We start from the raw sequence: 25,112 nt of genomic DNA on the forward strand, positions 1-25,112 counted from the left end.
TCTTTACGAACCTTTTGCCCTTTGACATACTAGCTATAGCAAAAGATAACCAACTCTTATCCTCAATGTTGTTCATTAGACCACTCAAACAATGATCCTATGAATATTTGCTCCCTCTCACCCTCTTAATATCCCTAGTAGACCACTCAAACATCGATCCTACAAATATTTGTTTATGCGTGGGAAATAATTTAATTTTTTCATTTACTTTTTTTTTTTACTTTTTACTTTTTTTTAACATTAACATTCGCTTTTTAGATATTTTTTCACGTTCATTATGTTTACCATTTTTAAACGAAGGCTACCATACTCGAACCTCTGGGCTCTGTCCCGCAAATATTCCTACAGGTCGCACAAGATCTGCCTGCAACCCTCTTATGGTTAAACTGCCAAAATCAAGACTCTCTGCTCACCTTCACTGCTTCATTCCTCTTTTCTTCCACCTCTGGAACAAACTCCATCACTCTCTTCAATCCCACTCCACCCTCCAAGTCTTTAAAACAGCTGTTCACCACCATCTCTTATCTTCCCCCATCCAAAACCTTGATCTTTTCTACCCCCGCTAATTTCACCCCAATTCCACTTTTTTGAAATACCAAATCTGTCCAGGAAGTCCTTGGTGTCCTTGTGTTTTATACTTCTCCCTCCCCCCCCCCCCCTTTCCCATGCCTCCTCCCCCCGGGCCCTCTCCCTTCCACACATCTCCCTGCTCTCGGATGTTGTGTTTGTGTGCTTCCCCTTCTCTCCCCATCTTGTCTTCCGCTCCCTCTTTTTGGGTATTTTGTTTGTCTGGTTGATTTGTTTGTGAAGTAAATGTTAGCTCTTTCACGAGCCTCGATTCAGTATACAAAAAAAAACAAAAAAAAAAACCTTTTCTAATTAATCCCTCACTTTTGAGAAATGACATGTGGTATAACTTTGATAACTTCCCAGAATTATTCATTGTCTTATTTCCTGTTTTTCACACGCCCTCAGTTTCCCAAATGCTGACAGGCAGTTCACTTCCCCGAAATACATTTTGTTCATTATTTAAGCCGTGTTGCCGTGCCGTTTTAAACATTGCGAACGAAGATGAGCTTGTCTTATTCCAGTCTTTACTCTGATGAAGATTATATCAACTCACCAGGGCATTGGTAAGTTCATTCAGAATTAAACTGTTAATGAGAGCTTTGTATGTGATTAATTTTATGACTCATGATATATTTTCCGCTTCATTACAGCAATTCAAATATTGTGAATGACTTTCATGAGGTCCTGGCAGAATTTCAACTTGTTCCACAAGAGTTTCTCCACGAACTGAACACGGGATTGGAAGATTCATGTTTAAGGTATGATACAAGATGTTAAATGAGGCTACCTTGAAATGCCATGTTTTGTCTGGCTTCCTTCAACGAAGTAATTTCTCTTTTTTTTGTCTGTAGTATTAACCTCGAAGAAGACACAGACGAGATTTGTCTCTTGTCCAAAACGACCATCAGATTCTGACCCTGGTAATTCATTATTCATCTCTCTGACTGGCACCAATAAACGGGAGCTGACATTTATTTATTCATTGTCAATACGATGTATCTTTTAATAATTTCTCCATGTTTTTCTTTCTTTTTTCAAACAGAATACAACACCTGTTGAGATCGATGACCACAACCACGATCACGACCTCGATGACCACGACTATGAGTGGGCTTATTATGATTTCCCAAAGAGTGGTTATTTACTGCCAACCTGTGATACCCTAAATTTTCATCTTGACGGCATTGACACAAAGCTCGATTTTTTAGAGGTATGTATCCCCATATCCTCATATCCTCATATATAATATATCCTTCTCCTTGCTTCACCCTATATTAATATTTTTTCTCTCTCCTCTTGTCTTAAACAGGAAGAGATTCAAAACCTGAAGACATCTGCTGTCTTTGAATTGTGCTGGGGAGAAATTGATGGCTTGTGCTGGGGAGAAGTTGAATATATACCTCAAGAAAAATGTTTTAATAATATAAAGATTTTTATGTTTTCAATATTTATATATGATTATATTTGCTTTGTCCAGAATTATTTAATAATTAATTACAAAAAGAGAATAAACGAAAAAAAAGAAGGGAAAGTGCGTCCCTGCCAACGACCCTTCACCCCCCTCATCCCACCCCTCCCCTCCCCTTGTGTGTGTGGGGAAGGTGGGGGTGGGATGAGGGGGGTGGAGGGTCAAGGGTGGGGGCGCACAAGGGGGTGGGGGATGATGGGTGTGGTCTGTGTGGGCGTGGTCTGTGTGGGCATGGTCTGTGTGGGTGTGGCTTATGATTTTTTTATTACTAATTAAATTAGCTAATCTGGGTGGGGTGGATGAAAGTATGGATGGTTGTTGTTTAATGACTTATCAGCTTTGTTTTTTGTAATTCCTGTGAATAAAATGACCCTAATATTTCTTCTCCATTTAAATCATATAATTTGTTGATCCAAGGGACCGTATCCATTGCATCAACAATTTTAAATAATTCATGTCCATTTTTTTTGTATAACCTTTCTCAAAATGGCTTTTCCATCTGTATATTCTTACAATATCACCAACTTTGAACTTGGGCTTTCTCAAATTAATCTCCTTTTCATATTCTAATTTTGTAAATGATTCTGACGCTTTTGATTTTGTTGATGAATGAACTGTATTATTGTAATTATCTACAATATCCTGAATTAAATATACCCATTGTTGAGAACCGAGTTGTGTGAATTTTTTATATAGTCTCTCTTTCAAAGTACGATTAAAACGCTCAATAACAACTGCCTTTCCTTCATTAAAGGTACTGTATAATTTAATACCCTCCCCCTTAAGAAGTTTCATAAATATTTTGTTATAGAACTCTGTTCCCTCATCAGTCCATAACTTCTTTGGTTTCCTTTTATCCCTATCAAATATTAGCTTAAAGGCTAACATTAAAGTACCACCCTTTTTATTTTTTAAAGGAACAACCCAGGCAAATCTACTCCTCAAATCAATAACGGTTAAAGCATACCTGTATCCCCTATCATTATTCAATTCAATTAAATCAGCGGACCATATGTGGTCGGTGTCTTTAGAATAAACCTTCCTTCTTTTAAACTTGGTTATTATAGGTTTATGTAATTCTTCAGCCAAAAGGTCCTCAGTCTTGATTACATCATTAGAGCCTAATAGTTTTTTGAGGAATAACCAAGACCAAGTTTCAATTTAGCACTTATCAATTTTTTCACAATAAACCTATCAACTTTCTCTCTCAATGTAGGATTTCGTATCAAAGACAAATTATACAACATTTCTCTGTCTGCTTCATGTTTTTCATCCAATGTAGTGGTATTCCCATAAGTAATATCATGCTTCATACAAACTTCATCAACCCTATTTATAGACTTAGACCAAGGTTTAGGATTGTCAGCCTCATCTAATCTTTTATCCAGGTTTGTTCCAGGACCTCAGAAAGAATATCCAGGTAGATGTAGTTCCCCAGGAATTCCAGTTGTTGTAAATTTACTTCCTGACAGAAACTTTTGTATGTCTCCTCCACTTTTAGGAGAGATGAATTGGCACTTTTTAGAGCCATAAACTTGACATATTCCTTTTTGATAAACTATTATTTTTAGCTTTAACATAAGATATTTTTAGATTTAGTTTTCTTTTTACATTTGAGACAATAACATATTTATTTATGAGAAAAAGTCCTACATGGTGCCAAAACCTTTTTGATTTTCAACATATACATTTCGAACTTTATTTTTAAAACATAAAGAATCCTTAGGAATGCCTTCACTCTCTCCTCCATTTATTTACAAATAAAACTAACTAAAATCAATAACACCACTTCATCAACCACATAATCTTTTCCTTCTTCTTCTTTATCCCCACTTTCTCGATTAAATCTCCTCCCTGAAAGTGAACTCATCTCAGCAAATTTTAAACCCAATATCTTCCGAAGTCATTAATTCTTTATTTTCCTGTTCGGTGCGTTGAGATTGATTTATTTGCCGTAATACATACAATCTTTTATTAATCTCACGGATTTCCTCCTCTCTTTCCTCCCTTTCCTCCTTCTCCCTTTCCTCTCTTTCCTCCTTCTCCTTTTTCTCTCTTTCCTCCCTCTCCTTTTTCTCCCTTTCCTCCTTCTCCTCCTCCTTTTTCTCTCTTTCCCCCTTCTCCTTTTTCTCCCTCTCCTCCTTCTCTCTTTTCTCTCCTTCCTCCTTCTCTTCAACTCCTTCCTCATCCCTTGCTACCCTTGAGCCCCATATAATATTATACATATACTCATCTGGATTTTGAGATATTCTTGTATCTATAATTATTTTTCTCATAATAGGATACCAATAAGATTTGTTGATGATTTCTAAAAGTTTTATATTTCATAACTTTGAGAAGTTCATTTTTATTTAATATTTTAATCAAGTCTCTATTTGTGGGTTTAGCAATATCAGTATAAGTCCAGTTTTTAATAACAAAATTTCCATGTATATGCCCCAATTCATAAGGTATGTAATACCGAGCACCCTTTTCTTGTAGGTATCCCTGAATACAAAAATTATAATTCTCTTGTAGTCTTCTTCCTGTCATTTATGTATCAGAAATATATGTGAGATTAATATTATGACAGGTAATACCACCCCATCTTCCCACCACCAAATCGGTTTGTATTCCTCGGCTTTCTATCTTTATCTCATTACCTTCCTTCTTTGTCATATAAACTATTGTTTTGCTGTCATATGATTTTCTATTCTTAAAATCATGTATTTGTTGTTTGCTAATTGTACTTCCACATAAATCCTTATCCTCACCAAGCGAATAATATTCTTTACGAGACTGATTAAAATCATGTAGGTCTTCTAAGTTTATTGAAAAAGACCAATTATACCCTAAATCAGGCATATCATACCCCCATTTATCTATTCGCATATTAACTATATGTCCTTCTTTATAAAATTCAATTGTAAGCAGATAGTTAAATTTAATGAGGAAAGGTGTATGGTCTGTATAACCAGGTGTTGTGGTTGTAAATTTTACTTGTTTAACAAATCGTGCTGTTTTATTTAAAGATATATATTGTGATAAATCACTGAATCTAATTAAGTCATTCGCATCTGTGGGGCTTGGATAATTGATGAATTTATAAGTATTCTTCATATTAATATTTTTACTTATGCTATATTTTTGTCGTTCAGCCTGTGCCTTTGTATAATAATTTGATAAATCGATATCCTGAGGGGATTCTCCAAAGATAGAACCATCTTTTCCGACATAAGTCATTTATATTAGATTTAAAATGACATTATAAAAATGTTCATTATTGTTGAGTTGAAATAATACATATAAACATAATTGACCACAACATTTAGAATTAATTTCTTGAACTTGAAATGTTTGAAAAACACCATTCTGTATAATTGTATTACTTCAACAGGTGGTGGCATACCATAACTATCAAAATAATATTTATCCTGACTATTATGAATACAAACCCAATGAGAACCATTCTGTGTGTCTAAATTCATAATAATATTCTTTGTATTCTTGGACAACTTTGTTAATTCATCTCTCATACAGATTACCACATTATCAATTTTGAGTTTTTTACAATACTTAGCTCGTTCTATATTTGACGTTGTATTCTTTCCAAATTGTTTAAACCATTTATCCATTTATTTATGAGAAAGATACAATCCATTACCCCGTTTAGTTAGTTTAACACCCGCTTGAGCGATAGAGGAAAGCATATCTCCAACTAACAATCTAGCTTTATCAGGTAGGCTTTCAAGCTTTTCAGCAAAATCTACAATTACACCACTTCCACTAATTTGTTTCTCCAACTCCTTGTTATGCCTTTCCAATTCTTTTTGAGCTTTTAGTTGTGCCTTCCTTTCATTAGCAGTTTTTACCGCTGCTGAAATACCACCAGTCAATGCTCCCGCCGCACTTAAACCAGCAAATAAAGGAATTAGAAACGGGAGAAATCCTCCACTCATTTCCCTTGTTGAATATTTCTTTAACATAGGTTTTGTCATTTTAATTTTAAGTGATCCAGCATCATTAGTGTTTTCACCTGCTCTCTTGTGAGTAAAACATCAATTCTTACTGCTCCTTTTCTTTGAATTGTATTAACATTAATAATACAAGGCTTTTGATTTTGAATACAAGATGTTAATTTATTAAGATTGATTTGATTAACATATACCCCAGTTGGTTCTTTCCTACTCATTTATTTATGAGAAAAAGTCGATGTGATATTAATCATAACACCATTATCTGTATTGATCTGTAATTATGTTTCTTCCAAAAGCAAACAATATGTATTAACCTCTTCACTCTCCCTCTTTCAATGTATAGAGAAGTATCCACTCTATTAGACTTTATAGTTTCTTTTTGGGAACTCAGGTCAATTGCGTAGATCGTATAAAGTTTTTGAAACGCAGCCATATCCAAAATAGGATCATTATTACCGTTGCTTTCACACACCCTTTGGTAAGACTTGTAGGCTTCCGCATAATCATTTTTTTCCCAATCAATTTCCAATCTATCTCGCGGTTAAAATGTGCCATCAAGAGAAACCCGAAGTTGTTTCACCTTAGCATTATCACTCAGCACATTATTCTTATCACTACCGTCCTCTCCATCTGGTTAAAAAAAAAAATGAGCCATAGGTATCGTGGCTTTCCTTGAAGAACACCCAAATTCCAAGTGTAGGTAGTGTGTTCCAGTTTAACGTGTTGACATCTTCTTTTAAGGTATGATACATTTAGCGGGGTCTTTAAGTTAAGTCTTCTATTTAACATCTCTTCAGTTTTAAGATTAGGAGTATATTCACTGATATACCAACACAAATCATTATTAACAAATTTATTATTGTCTCCAAAAGGATTTTCAGCCCCAAAAAGCAATCTATTTACATTATCATTCCTTTGTAGTTGAAATCTAATTTTAAGACCATACAAAACTTTGTCATAATCACAAAATCCAAATATACCTTTCAGAGGTACTGCTACGGTAAAACTATTCTCTGTTTTTGTATCATCATTATACATTGCCTTCCTTTGACTATAACCAGGGTCTGCGTTTGTACCCGTTGACATATCAGGAATAAAACCTTCAACAGCTCCCTTACCCATTCTATCACTAAACGAATATAGTGTAAATTTCATCATTTCAGATGTAGCAGAGACATAATCAACCGCTTCAACCTCTTGTGTTCCAATATACAGGTGGACACTATCAAACATTTTCCAGAAGAAATCATTTACGAGTGTAGCATTAGTATTATTCGCAGCCTTGGTGAATTTAAATTTACACAGCAAGAAACTATCAGCTAGATTCAAGTAAGTTTGTTGATTATTTATTTCAAAACTTTTTGTTCCGTTTGAATTCCAGTCTGTTCCTGTTATAGCATTTACCTTAAAATAGTCTTCCTTTTTGGTGGAGTTTGAAATGATAATCGTATCATCCAAATCATAGATACTATCAATTGCTTCCATACTTGTATTTATATAGCATTAAAATCGTTGAAACCCTGACCCAAGTATTTGAATGATTTTTTGTCGTTCTTGTGAAGATAGATGAGTTTTACCTTTTTTAATTTCTTTGATTGATTGTAATTTATGAGACTCCTTTTGAGCATCTTTTATACTCTTTATAGCACCCGCAACTGAGCCCACGGCAGAAGCAGTTGAACCAATTAGGTTTTTATGTTTAAGAATGGTTGAACCAATACCCATTAGAGTATCAATTATCCCATCTCCTTTATTTCTGAATTGATGCCCCACACCCCGTTGTCTCTTTGGATTATAGTATCCTCTACCAAGAAACATACCTTCACCCTTATAGTATGGTGAAAGGAACATCCCATCCCCTGTAATTATTTTATATTTTCCCAACTCGTGTTTCCTCACAATAACCATTATTTATTTATTGAAAAACTTCACGTAGGTGAATTCTGATGGATATAATTTCTTCATTAAAGGAGATCATACGATTATCTTGATCGCTTTTCCTAAAATTTACTCTGTATATGGTTTTTCCTGACACAGGTAAATAGGCAAGATTTTTTGGTTCCATATTAAATTTATAACCAATCGGGGTTGAGTATGCGCTGAATGAAAATATTGTATTTGTTCTTATTCCATCGTTATAAGCACCATCATTCAAATCACAATGAATTAATACCGAATTTATACTGGAGGATATTTGAATAACATTATCACTGTAAAACGTCCCGTTAGTTTCAATCTTTTTTGAAGAGAAACCCAATAGCTCTCTAAACGATTTTTCAATCGTGAAATCAACTTTATAATTATTTTTAAGTTTAATAGTTGATTTTGAAGTGTTTTTGAATATCTATTTCAATATTTTTTGGTTCATCACCTTGTTCTTTCATGAGGCGAGAGACTTCAGAAGATATTTGAGAAATCTCGTAACCTCCGGGTGAAACGGTTATAGTTTTATATCCACTTCCTGGATAATAACTAAACTTGTTGTTTTTCTCTGTGATATTAAAAAGGGTATTGTAAGTCTCCATCGACAATAAAGATGGCTCATTCTTTTGTGGGCTCAAGTTGTAGTGGGTAAGGGAATTAAGCTGTGTGGTCGCTCGTTGTGAAATTAAAACTCAGGATTGTGCTTCTCATTCTTATTTAATATGTAAAAAAATATCTTTGTATTGACATTTATTAATTATTTTCATGTTCATCAACTGATCTAAAATGGCTGAGGCTTCGTTAAAACAATTGTTGTTTCCAGTCTTCTTACTACCTAACAGCAATAATAGCCTAATAACTAATTGTGATGGGTCATTTGGAAGAAAACTAACACCTGAACCAAGCTTACTTAAAGCATCAATAAATATGTTTCTCCTTTTCATTCTTCTTACTTTTACCAGCAACAGAAACTCCATAATCAAGTGCGTTTAGCAACTCAATATACTCTCTATCTTCCTCTCTTTCCATATCAAGTGGTTCATCAAAATATTTTGAACCGCTGAATCCGGAGTTTGTGAGAAGAAACATTAATCTCGGGGATAATTTAACATTTGGTTGAGCAGAATTTAAGAACACCAATTTATCATTAAATATCAATACCTTTTCTTTCACAAGATAGAACTGTGCTGGTTCTTCTGTTGGAATGAGACCTGCTCTGGTTTTGGAATCCGCTGAATATTCATTGTTTTGAAGAGCTTCCACAATATAATTAGGGGGTTGATTTACCTCCTCAAGTTTCTGAAATAATCCTTCATCATCATATTCTAATTCTTCAAGTTCTTGCTCTGTCATTTGACTAAAATCTTTGAGCATTTGAAGTTTTTTTGGAGTAAATGATATCGTGGGAACTGTAGGTGAAATCGTTTGAGTTTTTAAAAGTGGTTTAAAAAATTTCTCTTGTTTTCTTTCAAAGGCTTCTTCACCAGTTAGTTTTTGTCTCCGTTTCTTCTTTATCTTTTCCTGTTGTTTACCAACTTTTGAAACTAATTGTTGATGTTCCTTAAACTTTCTTGCTCTTTCTTCGGCATTCATTTTCTGTATTTATTTATTGAAAAATATCATTTACTGAATTGTAACGGTCAATGGGGAAATTTTCCTTTTCTTCGACATTATAGTAAATTTGTTGAAATAAATCCTTTTCTTTAAATATTTCATCAAATTCTTTATTAGTATTAATACGAGTTGTTATTTCTTCTTCACTAATACTTGTATCTCTGCTTTTCATACGTTTGCGTTGAGTCTCCGCATCGATATCAAAACCGAATGATAAAATCTTAACTCCATCACCACGCAAATGTTTAATAATTTGTCTCATTCCTTCAGGATGAGTTTCTAAAATCCCAAGACCGTTAGATTTTGCTTTATTTAACTCACTCTTACAATGTGAATATTTTGTAGAACCAAGAGAGACCTCCTCAAATATTTGACCTTCGTTCCTCAATCGCATATGTTCCTCCATTGAAATGTAGTAATAATCTTTCCCTTCTACTTCTCCTGGTCGCGTTGCTCTGGTTGTAGTACCTACAAAACGAATCATAGGGTGTTTAAAAAAAAAAACTTACAATCTTTTCATTTTTACTATTCAAGAGTTTAGATTTATGAATTCTTTCCTGAAGCAGTTTTACCCACAAGATTAATAATAATAGTTGACATTTATGTGTGTAAAATATCAGTTAGTATCTCATCTTGTTTCACAACAATATATTTATATTTTCCAATTGTGTTTCATATAATTTTCAAATTCTTTTTTACTACATAACGTAGAGCAATTATCTCTCCAAAAATTATTTACATCTATTGAATTTAACTTAAATAAAATAAAAGTATTAGCATTGTTTCTTATTGAGTGCCGAGGGAGTTGAAAATATGACTGACTAAGATAAATACAATTACAAGAAGAATGTCTCCCTCTTGTATAGTAGCTATCCATTACTGTTTGGTTTCTCTCATTAACACAATCATCAAAGATAAGATTCTTTTTTGATTTATCGAAATTTTGGGGTGAAGGTATATCATCCGTATTATCACTGAGAATACAAGTTATGGGTTTTGGTTTCGATTTTGATTTCTGTGTATCACAAAAGAATTTTTTTTTTTTTTTTTTTTTTTGTTGTATACTAAATCGAGGCTCGAGAAAGAGCTAACATTTATTTCACAAACAAATCAACCAGACAAACAAAATATACAAAAAGAGGGAGCAGAAGACAAGATGGGGAGAGAAGGGGAAGCACACAACCACAACATTTGAGAGCAGGGAGAAGTGTGGGAGGGAGAGGGCATGGGGGCAAGAGGCGTGGGAAGGGGAGGGGGGGGGGGGGAGAGGTATAAAACACAAGGGGACCGAAATTAGCGGGGGTAAAAAAGATCAAGGTTTTGGATGGGGGAGGATAAGAGATGGTGGTGAACAGCTGTTTTAAAGACCTGGAGGGTGGAGTGGGATTGAAGAGAGTGAGGGAGTTTGTTCCAGAGGCGGGAGAAAAGAGGAATGAAGGAGTGGAGGTGAGCAGAAAGTCTTGATTTTGGCAGTTTAACCATAAGAGGGTTGCAGGCAGATCTTGTGCGACCTGTAGGAATATTTGGGGGACAGAGCCCAGAGAGGGCTGGGGGGGCAAGTTCAGAGAGGAGTCGGTAGAAGACGGAAAGACCACCAACCTGCCTGCGGTGAGTGAGTGAAAGGCCCTTGGAGTTAGCTTCATCGCGGGAGATTCCAATGATTCTGAACGCTTTGGTTTCAACAGCGTGAAGACGGGCTAGGTGTGAGGCAGGAGCACCAGACCAGAAGGGAGAGCAGTATTCCATAGAGCTGCGGATGAAAGCCTTGTATGTGGTGAGGAGCTCAGGTGTGCCAAGGAAGGACTTCACACGACGGAGGATGCCCAGTCGGCGACTGGCTTTGGAGGCCAGATTTGAAATGTGGTTTTCCCAGGAAAGATCATGGCAAATAGTGAGACCCAAAAGCTTGAGTGACAGAACTTCTTGGAGAGGATTATTCAGAAAGTGGATGGGAGGGTTTTCCATTCGGTCTTTTCGGAGAGACATCGTAAGAGTGTGAGATTTATCAGGATTGAAAGACATGTTCCATTTGTTTGCCCAGTCTGTGATTTTGTCCAGGTCTGCAGAGAGTGAGGAGGCTGCAGACTGCCGATCTGAGGGATGAGGAATGGAGCGACAGAGAGTAGAGTCGTCAGCAAAGAGATAGAGAGGATTTTCAAGAGAGTCAGAGAGATTATTGATGAAGACCAGAAAAAGCACAGGGCCCAGAACACTACCTTGGGGAACTCCAGCCTGAACAGGAAGAGGAGATGAGAGAAACCCATTCAGGGCCATACGTTGACTACGACCAGAGAGGAAGTCCGCCAGCCATGCGTGGAGATTTCCATGGATACCAAAGGAGGAGAGTTTGGTGAGCAGAGCAGGGTGCCAGACCGTATCGAAGGCATGTGAAATGTCAAGGGAGACAGCTCTAATTTCCTGTTTGGCGTTGAGGCCCTCCATCCATTGTTGAGAAAGCAGAAGCAGCATGTCCAGAGTAGAGTGACCAGGTCTGAAACCAAATTGATGATCAGAGATCAAGCCATTGGAGAAGAGGAAAGATTTCATATCTGAAGCAATGATGGATTCCATGACTTTGCTGATAATTGGGAGAAGGCTGATTGGTCTGTAGTTGCTGGGATCTGTTTTTGCACCTTTTTTGTGCAAAGCGGTGATGTTGGCTGATTTCCAAGCAGATGGCAGATGACCTTGAGCAAAAGAGAGGGTGAAGAGAACAGAAAGAGTGAGTGAAAGAGTGAAAGAGCGGAAGAACATGATTTTAGGACCCGTGGGCTGATGCCGTCAGGACCAGTTGCAGAATCAGAGTCGAGGGTTGACAGAAACTTTTCCACCTTGTCAGGAGGAAAGGACACAGAGTCCAGGAGCAGCTGGGTACGGTGGGTACAGAGAGGGATGGGTTTGGGACACAAGATTTAGAGGCAAACACAGAGTTGAGGCATTCAGCTTTTTCACGTGCGGAGTCAGCCGTTAAGCCGTTTGAGGTGAGGGAGGGGATGGAGGGGGAACAAACACCAGAAACAGATTTGACCAGACGCCACCAGGATTAGGAAGAGGGAGACAGATAAGAGAGTTCGGTCTTGAGAACGGTGAGATATTGTTTCCTGGCTCTCCTGAGGGTGGACACACACTTGTTTCGGGCTTTGTGAAAGGAAATGAGATTTCCTTCCGTTGGATTTGCTTTCCAGGAGACGAAAGCCAGTTGTTTCAGGGCAACAGCCTCACCACAAGAATCCGTGTACCATGGACGGGAGGAAGGGTATGACAACTGAAGACGAGATGGGATAAATCTGTGCATGAGAGAGAGCAATTTACTTTGAAAGAATTCCCAGGATGAGTTGATGTCAGAGGCGGTAGAGATGGGAGACCAGTCCAGATGATTGATGGCTGCTTGAAGACTGTGCCAGTTGGCCTGAGTGAAATGCCAGACTCGTCGACGCTGAGGAGGCTCTCTGAGAATGGTCAGAGAGATGTCCACTTTGACAAGCACATGATCAGATGAGCCGATTGGAGCAGAAGAAGAGCAGCAGACATTTTCAGGGAAGATTGTCACAACCAAATCCAGAAGAGAAGATGCTCCGTTGACTGAGACCCGGGTCGGGAAATTGACAGATTGTGTCAGTCCCAGTGAGTCGCAGAAGTCCTTTGCTGAAGAGCCATGGCTGGTGAGAGCAGTACCCACACCCAGCCAACTGGCATGGTGACAATTGAAATCACCACATATGAGGAAGAGAGAGTTGGGATGGGTAGATAGAAGTTGGTCCATATTATCAGACAGCGAGATGTAGATGGAGTCATCGCTGTTTGGTGGACGGTACAACACACATATGAACAAAAGGTGGGAGCGAAGGGGAAGCCGTAGCCAAAGGTATTCCTGGGGGTGAGGTGGAGAGAGGGCAGTGGAGGGCGAGTGAGGAAGAGAGTTTTTTATAAAGATAGCAACCCCACCTCCAGGACGAGGCTCAGGTCTTTCATACCGGAGGAGGGAGTAACCTGGGAGAGATACCAAGGCATCAGCGACATCATGAAGGAGGAAAGTTTCTGTTAAGCAGATCACATCTGGTTTGTCAGAAGCAACCTGTATGGAGAGATCAGTCAAGTTTGAGCAAAGGCCCCGGATGTTTGAGGTCCATACCGTTAATGAAGAGGAAGGGGGAGCATCGGGTCCAGAACAGGGGGGGGGGGGGGGAGGGGTAGGGTAAGATGTGGAAGAGGAGGAAGAGGTAGGGAGAGCTGTTGAAGGTGTGTCAGAGATTTCAGAGATTTCAAAATAGCTTGGAGAAAGGGAAGAATGGGGCGGACAAAAGGTTTGATGGAGATTGGGTGAGGCACAGTGAGGTGTTATTTGAGGAGGGGGAAGAGCGAGGCAGAAGGTTGGGGGAGATGAAGGTGAAAGTTGGAAGGGGGAAGAAGCAGGGAGGATGCTTTGAGGAGGAGGGGTGAGAGGGGAGGAGCGAGGGAGAGTCTCGGAGGGGAGGGGTGTGGGGGGAGTTTAGGAGGGAGGGGAGGGAAGGGGCAAGGGGGGAGATTTGAAAGGGATGGGTGATGGGGAGGATTTGGAGGGGAGGGGTGAGATTGGATTTTGAAAAGTGTACGATTCATGGGAAACGAACATTTTTTGCAAAATGAGTTTGAGACCTTCGAGTCAAAAATACGTTTGAGGACACTGAAGGAGGGGTGGAGTTCTGGATAGTTTAGGGAATGTAGAAAGGAGGAACTGTAAGAGATGGTATTATATATATTTTTTGGAATGAATAGATTTGGTGAGCAAGACGAAAGCATCCTTTTGTAGGAAATGAAGAAAAGGGTGTTATAATATATGAGAGAAAATAGTTGTTCAGGGGAGAGATTATACATTTCTAACCACGTGATCGCGTGATCGCGAACGAAGAACGAACGAACAAATAAGAATAAGAACAAATAAACGAATAAGACCTGGGAAGGAAATTTTTTTTTTTTTTTTTTTTTTTTTTGTAAGTAGAGATATTAAACAAGGAGGTATGGGGTGAACGACTGGGACGAAACAGAGAACGAAAATAATTGCAGCGCATTCGACGAATCGCTGAGAGAAAAACAAAACCACAAGGTCGGAGACGGTACGGTAGCCAAGCCTATGAGTACTAGGCCTCAGAATACTCGATACGCATTAACCGACGATTGTGTATACATGTACGAAAAATTAGCACCGAAAATTTTCCAAAAGATACGCTATAGGTACATACACCGAAAGATAGATACAGTCTCGACAAAAACACAATTGAGAAAGATCACTTAGCTTCGAAAGCGTGAGCGCATGGAACAGCTTCGAAAAGACGTGACCTCGCCGTGATCTCGCGAGATCCAATCGGAAGATATTGTATTATATCTTCAACATTATAATCATTTAGTTTGTTTTGAAGTTTAAATAAACCGATAATGTCTTCCTTTTTAAGACCCTCATTAAAACCCTGTGAGAGTAGTTGATACTCGGGTTGAAAACTTGACTTCGTAAAAATTATTAAATTATCATAATCTAAAAAATTAGGACTAAGGATCATCTTTAAAAGCAAACAGGTTTTTCCACATCCGCTTGAACCAACTATTAGACATCTTAATGAATTTGGAAGATTTTTATGGTTATTAAATTTTATCTTGTTTTCCCAAACGGGTAAAAAATCATTCATTTATATATTTGGAAAACAAGTCATCTAACTTTTTTTGAGCTATTTTAGAAACTCTATATTTTATCCTGAGTTCAGGTTTAATTTCAAAATAATTCATTATTTTATTTATATAGTATCTTGTATTAACATTTCCATTAAAATTATTTTGAATAATAAATATCATTAAACCCTTATACATTTCCTCAATACAAATAGTCTCTTCCCTTGAAAGAAATGGTGTATATCATCACAATACTTAACATTCATCTCTCTTATTAATCTTGTAAAGTAATTCATTTTTGGTTCTAATTTAAAAGAGTTATATATATATTTATATATTTTATTATCATTAATTAAAATTAAATCACAGAAAATACATTGTTTATATGAACCCTCATTATTAAGCCCTATTCTATCACAACGGCGGCAGATTTCTAAATTATCATATGGAGAGTGGAAATTCTCAATCTCCTTCAGAATTTATCATATTTAAACAGTAAATTTTTACTTAAACTAAACGCAAGGTTTTTTTAGCTAATAAATACAATGTTTCAATACACAAAAGACAAATTTCAATCAATCTCTACTTCGGTGGAAGAAATAGAAAAATATGTCAAAGATGTTAAATTGAACAAAGATAAATATGGAAATTTTTGGGTAAAACCAGTTATGGAAAATAACATGAGCCCCTCTATTTCATTTAAAGGAAGAGCTCCAACTATGCCTGGAAAGACATCCATTAAAGTAAATCTAACAAAAGTTTCTCCTCTACTCCTGGCAATTTATTCAAAGCTTGAAAAAGTGATCGATCGCGATACTTTGAAAATGAATGATAAGACCATTAATAATTCTAGAGGAGACATTTGTATCTTCTTTAATAGTCCAAAAGATGTAGGTAATATTAATAACTAGCAGAAGTACCCGGCATTGCCGGGCGGGGGAGGGGAGGGGGAGGGAGGGGAGGGGAACGGGGGGGGAGGGGAGAAGAGGGGGGGGGAGGGGAGAAGAGGGGGAGGGTGGAGGTGGAGAAGAGGGGGAAGGGGATGGGGAGGGTGAGGGGTGGGAGGGATGGGAGGGGGAGGGGGGGTCGGAGGGATGGGAGGGGGGAGGGTGAGGGATGGGAGGGGGAGGGGGGGGTGGGAGGGATGGGAGGGGGGAGGGTGAGGGATGGGAGGGTGAGGGGGGTGGGAGGGGGGAGCAGGAAGGGGAGGGGATAAGGGGTAGGGTGGAGGGAGGGGGAGGGAAGGGGAGGGCCAGTCAACAATGACGTTGCAGTTCTCATGGTCGGAGAGCAGCACAACAATCGCGACATCGTCCTGCATCTTCGCCAGAGCACGAAGCGGATTTTGGAGACTCACCGATCCTGTGACCCACGCCCTCCAGTACCGGCGTTGCCGGGCGGGGGAAGGGAGACCCGTACATTCCCAACCCGTACATTCGCCCTCTCGACTCGAGCTCGTATTCGATTCGTATTCAAAATCGAAAGGGGAAAGGGGAAATCCTTCGTATTCGAATTCGTAAACACGAAATATGAATTAAAATTTAATTCATATCGCACAAAATCGACACAAAACACGATCGCATAAAGGTGAAAAAACGCAATCGCTTTTCGCCCTGAATTACGTGCAAACGTGTGACGTGTGACGGGATGGAACATCACGTGATCGCTCTGAGCGATCAATTGCAACTCTGCGTCCTGTCGTGGGCGTGGCCAACGTGGCCTCATGCTCCCAGGTGATTGGCTAACTCGAGCTCGAGAGAGCCATAATGCGCTACATTATGGCAAAAAATATGGATCTAAAGATGAAAGAAAAAAAACCTATGTGGTGTGAATGGCAATGTTCGTCGCTGAAATGTGAAAAAAGGCAATTGCTTTTCGCTCTGAAATACGTGCGAACGCGTAACTGAGTTAATGGCGGCAAGGAACATCACGTGATCGCTCTTAGCGAATCAGCGCGCTGTTCTGCGACCGGTCAGATTCCGTGCATAATATTCCTCGCTGAAATGCGCTGAGGTAAAAATATGGTTTAAAAATATTATGAAATCAATTTTTAGGTCGGCCATGTTCTTACCAGGCTCAATGGCCATGTCTGTGCCAAATATTAAGTACGTGAGCCTCTCCGTTTAGGAGTCTATTGGTAACATTACACATACACACACACACACACACACACACACACACACACACACACACACACACACACACACACAAACTGTGTTTTATATATATAGATATGAATATTACTGGCGAGATGACATTTCGTACCATGATCATTAGAGATTATTTCAAGATTACCTTTAATGTAAGAAACATTGTTGTTATAGGCGCTAATCAAAGAAAGTATATTGATATAGATGGGAATATTTTTCCTGCTAATTAAATGAGTGATAGTTCCTGCTCAGAAGTTTCCTCATATACTGAGAGCCTCTGTGATACAGAGAGCCTCTGCTCCTGTGATACGGAGAGTCTAGGTTCAGTAGATAGTTTTGATTCAGAGAGTCTTTGCTCTTGTGATAGTTATGATAGTAGTTTTATTGATGACTCAGATGTCTCTGATTGTGAGATTGATTCTGAATATGACCCTGGTTCTGATATGGATTGGGAGATGTAAAGGTGTTTTAGTTTAAGTAAAGTTATATATATAAAACAAGCCAAAAAGGCGTTTTAGTTTAAGTAAAGTTATATATATATAAAACGAGCCAAAAAAGCTCGAAAAGGTGTTTTAGTTTTAGCACAGTGATATATATAAAACACTGTTTTCTTACCCTATAAATATGGTCTATTGTGATACTTTCGAAAAGGAAGCAAAACATTATAGAAAACACATACTCACAGTTAAACACACTTACAACATTCTAAATCAATGAATCACCACTTCCTAAGAACAAAAAACATTGTAGTCTCTGTAATAGAGATATCCTAAAGAAGGGGTTCAAAGCCCATCTTAAAACAAACAAACACTTGTCAAAATTGTTTACTATTAAAAATACTGATGGTGCTTTCAAAAGACATATCAGGATTCGAATCTTTAACTCTAATCCTCCTGGTCCAAAGTCAATACTTGAAGCTGTAGAGATTATTGCGCCATCAATGAAAGCCTTTGTTGAAAAGACTCTTCTAGAATTGAATTCAATCAAGTTTTACTTGGGTGTTAAAATGTTAATCTCAAAAGATGATCCATTCACTGGTGATCATTACACTGATGATTCTTACATGAGAACTAAATCACACTTTATTTCATCCTATGATCAATTTGGACCTGCTTATGATCAACTGATCATTCAAGAGCAAGAAGTTGAGCACACGATTGTTGGGAGTGGATTCAATATAGATGGGATACTATTTATTGACATTCATATTCTTAAATCAGATCCTCCAAATGCTTCTTCTTACATTGATTTACCTAGTGTTATCAAAAATAGAAAAGCAGTTATCAATATCAAAAATAAAGACAATAAATGTTTTCTCTGGTCGATTCTAGCACATCTACATCCACAAGATAGTCATGTTGAAAGAGTATCTTTTAGGAGTCGCGGAAGGCGAGAGAACGAGGCCATTCGTAGGGTTCGAAGATGGTTTATTGTAACAGCAAGATCCAGCACACTAAACTCGAACGGAAGTCGGCACGCTTATATAAAGCCGAAAGCCCTCTTCGGAGGGCGTGGCTCCGGCAACCGCGCGTGCGTCACGTCCGCACAACCACAAGTCCAACAGGCCCGTGCATGTGTATTATGCCCAAATAAGGTAATCACATAAGGTAACCGCCACATGCGGTTACCTGCACATAAGGTAACCGCCACATACGTCCCCCCAGAATGCACTCCACGGGCCTATGCGTAAGCTGAGGCGACCGAGGGGCTGGTCAAGTCCTCGGGGGAGGCTGCCGAGGTTCCTCGCGGGCCTCCCGAGGTTGCTGGTGAAATCGAACCGAGCCGCGGGTGGAACAGAGCCGGGCCGCGGGTGGAACAGAGCCGGGCCGCGGGTGGAACAGAGCCGGGCCGCGGGTGGAACAGAGCCGGGCCGCGGGTGGAACAGAGCCGGGCCGCGGGTGGAACAGAGCCGGGCCGCGGGTGGAACAGAGCCGGGCCGAGGGTAGGCTGCCGAGGTTCCTCGCAGGCCTCCCGAGGATGCAGAGTCGGAGAAGTAGTTGCAGCTTTGGACACGCGGGCTGTAGCTGTAGTTGCGCGAGGGTGACAAAGCGGCCGTGCCGCTAACGTCAGTGCGCGTGAAGGTGAAGAAGCAGCCGTGCCTTCGGAGGGTCTTGGAATAGGCTCGCCCCTCCGGTCGTAGAGGAGAAGCCGAGCGCGGTGCGCGAACCTCATAGTCATGGCCATCGTCGTTACCGAAACTCCGGCATTTCGAAACCGCGTTCGAAACTGCGCCCGAAGCCGTGCGGGAGAAGCCGGCGTCACCAGCTTAGGTGGCTTCCCTGGCTAGGGCGCGCTTGCCGTGTTCGTTCGCAGCCCCCGAATCTGTTCGGGGGCAGTCGGAGGTCACCAGTTTAGGTCGTGTGGAAGAAATTGCGGTCGCAATCCTGCCGTGATCACGTCGGGGTCACCAGTTTAGGAGTCGCGGAAGGCGAGAGAACGAGGCCATTCATAGGGTTCGAAGATGGTTTATTATAACAGCAAGATCCAGCACACTAAACTCGAACGGAAGTCGGCACGCTTATATAAAGCCGAAAGCCCTCTTCAGAGGGCGTAGCTCCGGCAACCGTGCGTGCGTCACGTCCGCACAACCACAAGTCCAACAGGCCCGTGCACGTGTATTATGCCCAAATAAGGTAATCACATAAGGTAACCGCCACATGCGGCTACCTGCACATAAGGTAACCGCCACAATCTCATTATAAAAAATATGAGAATACGTTGAATACAAAAGATCTAAATTTTCCAATGAGATGAAATGATATTCCTAAATTTGAAAAGATGAATAATTTATCAGTTATTGTTTATGGTCTTTTTTTTTTTTTTTTTTGGTCTGATGGGATGGTCTGACAGAAACAAACAACGTTCTGGTTTTAAAACTTTCTGAAAATTATAAAAAAGATCAAACTCATATTAATCTTCTATATTTTAATTCAGAGGAAAATTCACATTATACATACATCAAAGATATTACAAAATTAATAAAACCACAAGTATGTAAAAGAACAAATAAAATATATATTTGTATGCGTTGTCTTAACGTCTTCCATACACAAGAAAGATTAGATAAACATTCAAATTGTTGTGGTGAGCATAAATCAACGGTAATCAATATGCCTTAAGAAGGCTCAAAGATCACATTCAAAGATGAAAAGAAAACGATCAAACATCCGTTTGTAATATATGTTGATTTCGAAAGTATTCTAGAAAAAATTGATACTGCTTCTCCAGATCCAAAAGAATCATACACAAATAAATATCAAAAACATACTCCTTGTGGTTTTTGTTATTATATCAAATCATCCGTTGGTGATGAATATATCAAGTTAGAGGAGTATAGAGGCTCAAATGTCCCAGAGGAGTTTTTGAAACGACTAGAAAAAGACTGTGTTCGATTAACCAAGATAATGAGAGAAACCAATAAACCAATGTCCTTGACGAGTGAAGAGAAAAGGGAATTTAGAAAAAACAATGTCTGTCATATTTGTGAGGATAAAATTGGTGAACTGTCTTTGATGAAAATTGGTGATGTACTGTCTTTCCCTCGCAGTCCCCATGTACTGTCTTTCCCTCGCGGTCCCCATGTACTGTCTTTGTCTTTCCCTCGCGGTCCCCATGTGCTGTTTTTGTCTTTCCCTCGCGGTCCCCATGTACTGTCTTTCCCTCGCGGTCCCCATGTACTGTCTTTGTCTTTCCCTCGCGGTCCCCATGTACTGTCTTTGTCTTTCCCTCGCGGTCCCTATGTGCTGTCTTTGTCTTTCCCTCACGGTGTCCATGTACTGTTTTTGTCTTTCCCTCGCGGTCCCCATGTACTGTCTTTGTCTTTCCCTCGCGGTCCCTATGTGCTGTCTTTGTCTTTCCCTCGCGGTCCCCATGTACTGTTTTTGTCTTTCCCTCGCGGTCCCCATGTGCTGTTTTTGTCTTTCCCTCGCGGTCCCCATGTACTGTCTTTGTCTTTCCCTCGCGGTCCCTATGTGCTGTCTTTGTCTTTCCCTCGCGGTCCCCATGTGCTGTCTTTGTCTTTCCCTCGTGGTCCCCATGTACTGTCTTTGTCTTTCCCTCGCGGTCCCCATGTGCTGTTTTTGTCTTTCCCTCGAGGTCCCCATGTACTGTCTTTCCCTCGCGGTCCCCATGTACTGTCTTTCCCTCGCGGTCCCCATGTACTGTCTTTGTCTTTCCCTCGCGGTCCCCATGTGCTGTTTTTGTCTTTCCCTCGCGGTCCCCATGCACTGTCTTTCCCTCGCGGTCCCCATGTGCTGTTTTTGTCTTTCCCTCGCGGTCCCCATGTACTGTCTTTGTCTTTCCCTCGCGGTCCCTATGTGCTGTCTTTGTCTTTCCCTCGCGGTCCCCATGTGCTGTTTTTGTCTTTCCCTCGCGGTCCCCATGTACTGTCTTTCCCTCGCGGTCCCCATGTACTGTCTTTGTCTTTCCCTCGCGGTTGTCAGCTCTTTCACGAGCCTCGATTCAGTATAGAAAAAAAGAAAAAAAAGAAGAAAAAAAGGCCTAAAGGTTAGAGATCATTGTCATCTCACTGGTAAATATAGAGGTCCGGCTCATCAAAGTTGTAATATTAATTATAAACTCCCCTCTTTCATTCCTGTCTTTCTTCATAACAATGCTAATTATGACACTCATCTATTTATCAAGGAACTCTCAAAGACTTCTGGAAGTATCTCAGCAATTCCAAACACAGATCAGAAATACATTTCATTCACAAAAACAATTCATACATCTCCTATAACTCAGATCAGATTTCTTGATACATTTAAATTCATGGCAAGTCCATTGGCTAACTTGGTTCAAAATCTAAAAGAGTTTCCATGTCTTACAGAGTATTTTTCAGACAAAGATTTACTAACACAAAAGGGAATTTATCCCTATGACTATATGGGCTCATTTGAGAGATTCAATGAAACACAACTTCCTTCAAAAGAAAATTTATATTATAAATTAAATAATAGTCATATATCTGATAAAGATTATGTACACGCACAAAATGTTTGGGAAAAATATAACATCAAGGATCTTGGTGAGTATCACGATTTGTATCTCAAAACTGATGTGCTTTTGTTGGCTGATGTGTTTGAGGCTTTCAGAACAATCTGTCATTCTGGATATGGATTGTATCCTGCTCACTATTACACTGCTCCTGGATTGGCTTGGAGTGCTATGTTAAAGATGACTAAGCAAGAATTGGATCTTATAACAGATGTTGATATGCTCTTGATGATTGAGAAGGCAAAGAGAGGAGGAATTTCACGAGTCTGTTCAAAGAGATATGCTAAAGCAAATAACAAGTACATTCCAAATTATGATCCATCGGTAGAGAGCTCCTACTTGATGTATTATGATGCGAATAACTTGTATGGGTGGGCAATGTCTCAAGCACTTCCTTATGGTGGTTTGAAATGGGTTAAAGAGAAATATCATAAGAAAGTTCTACAAAATCTCTGTATATCAACACAAAAATAATTGAATGAAACAAAGAAGGGATATTATTTTGACGTTGATTTGAAATATCCAGAGGAACTCCATAACCTACACAAAGATCTCCCATTTGCTTGTGAAAAGGAAAGTCCAAAGAAGGAGTGGTTAAGTGATTATCAACACTCATTTAATGTAAAGGGTAAAGCGTCAGAGAAGCTTCTAGCAACACTATACAACAAGAAAAATTATGTGCTCCATCAAAGAAATTTGAGACAATGTCTTTCAAAGGGTCTCTGTGTTGAAAAGATACATAGGATTCTCAAGTTTAATCAGAGGCATTGGTTGAAAGTACATTGATTTTAACACACAACGCAGGATTGAATCAAAGAATGATTTTGAGAAAGACTTTTATAAGTTGATGAATAACGCTGTATTTGGAAAAACGATGGAGAATGTTAGAAAGAGACAAAACATTCGTCTATCAACATCATGGAAACAAGCATCAAAATTAATCAACAGACCAAGCTTCTCGAGAGTAGAAGGTTTTACGGAAAACTTTTGTGCGATACATTTGATGAAAGAAAGCGTTGAGATGGACAAACCTATTTACATTGGTACCTCAATACTTGATTTATCAAAGTCCTTGATGTATGATTACTTTTACAATAACTTGAGGAAGAAATATCAAAATGATGTTAATCTACTTTATATGGATACAGATAGTTTTATTTTGAAAATTAATACTGATGATGTTTATTCAGACATGAAAAAGGACATTAATATCTATGATACTAGTAATTACAGTCCAGAGAGTGAGTTGTTCTCTTCTAAAAATAAAAAGGTGATTGGAAAGTTCAAGGATGAATGAGGAGGATATGTTATGAGTGAATTTGTGGGATTGAGGTCAAAGGCTTATGCTTATAAATACATTGTGAATAACATTGAAAAGACTGATAAGAAGTTAAAAGGTGTAAAGAAAAATGTTATTAAAGAAACAATAAACTTTGAAAATTATTATAATTGTTTAACAACAAAGAAAGAAGAGTTTAGAAAGATTAATTCAATAAGAAGTTATAAACATCAATTATATTCAGAAGAGATAAATAAGAAAGCATTAGGAGCTTTTGATGATAAGAGGTTTATTTTAGAAAATGGAATTGATAGGCTCCCTTATGGTTATAAGTGTTAAAATATATATAAGTGATAAGATATGTAAGTGATAAGATATAAATATAAGTGATAAGATATATATAAGTGTTAAGATATATAAGTGATAAGATATAAGTGATAAGATATATAAGTGATAAGATAATGGGGTTAGTGATTTTAAGGGGCTACCACCGCCTTTTTTATGAATATATAAATGATAGAACCAAGTATCAACCAGACTAAAGAGTGGAGGTGTAATCAACCTTGGTATATAAATGGTAAACATAACGAATGTGAAAAATATCAAATAGGTATAATTGAAAAGGCAACTGGTAAAAAAAGTTCACAAAACAAATAAGAGAATTAATTTAAATACCGGTGAGTTGGGTAAAAAAGATGGAAATATTTTTGAGTGGACGGAAAACTTTGATGGTTGTCAGGAAAATATATACTTTAATTTAAAAATGGTATGTGGCACTGGAGGTGCTCAAACAAGAACATTGAGGGAGGTTTATCATTTTATCTTAGCTCAGTTAAAATATCTTGATAAAGAACCAAACTCAAACATCGTTTTTGTTAATATATTAGATGGTGAAGGGAGTGGTAAGAGAATTAAATTATTTCCTACGCATAAACAAATATTTGTTGGATCGTTGTTTGAGTGGTCTACTAGGGATATTAAGAGGGTGAGAGGGAGCAAATATTCGTAGGATCATTGTTTGAGTGGTCTAATGAACAACATTGAGGATAAGAGTTGGTTATCTTTTGCTATAGCTCGTATGTCAAAAGGCCAAAAGGTTCGTAAAGATCAGGGTGGCAGAAATAGAGGTGTTAAGGGAAATGAAGGTGAGGAAAACTTACATGCAAGTGAATGGAGAAATGAGGGTGGTCCAGGAACCTCATTGGGTGTTGCACCTCTATCCTTGCACCTCTATCCCCTCTTGCACCTCTATGTTGCACCATCATTGCACCTCTATCCCCATCAAAGAGTTGGTTATCTTTTGCTATAGCTAGTATGTCAAAAGGCCAAAAGGTTCGTAAAGATCAGGGTGGCAGAAATAGAGGTGTTAAGGGAAATGAGGGTGAGGAAAATTTACATGTAAGTGAATGGAGAAATGAGGGTGGTCCAGGAACAACATTATTCCCCTGCTCATGGCTCATTGTAAAGAACTCTCCATGGGGAATAAAATATGTTAATGATTATGTCATTGGTGCCTC

General features: G+C 38.8%; 1 protein-coding gene across 8 annotated transcripts in view; it reads left to right on the forward strand.

The window, feature by feature from the left end:
• Positions 1-25,112, forward strand: part of ST7 (suppression of tumorigenicity 7) — a 202,524-nt gene that overhangs the window by 171,291 nt on the left and 6,121 nt on the right. For 3 of the 8 annotated variants that reach the window (XR_010984030.2, XR_013623114.1, XR_013623115.1), the window contains exons 16-19: positions 1,221-1,328; positions 1,422-1,490; positions 1,613-1,780; positions 1,880-2,068. The exons of 4 other annotated variants lie outside the window; for them this stretch is intronic. The gene's annotated coding sequence lies outside the window, so the exon portion shown is untranslated. Of the gene's footprint in view, positions 1-1,220; positions 1,329-1,421; positions 1,491-1,612; positions 1,781-1,879; positions 2,069-25,112 lie in introns of those variants that run through there. One more of the 8 variants, XR_013623113.1, reaches the window with a different exon arrangement.

The sequence above is a fragment of the Myxine glutinosa genome, chromosome 4 (assembly GCF_964187855.1).
Source record: "Myxine glutinosa chromosome 4, kmMyxGlut1.1, whole genome shotgun sequence".
Lineage (NCBI taxonomy): Eukaryota > Metazoa > Chordata > Myxini > Myxiniformes > Myxinidae > Myxine > Myxine glutinosa.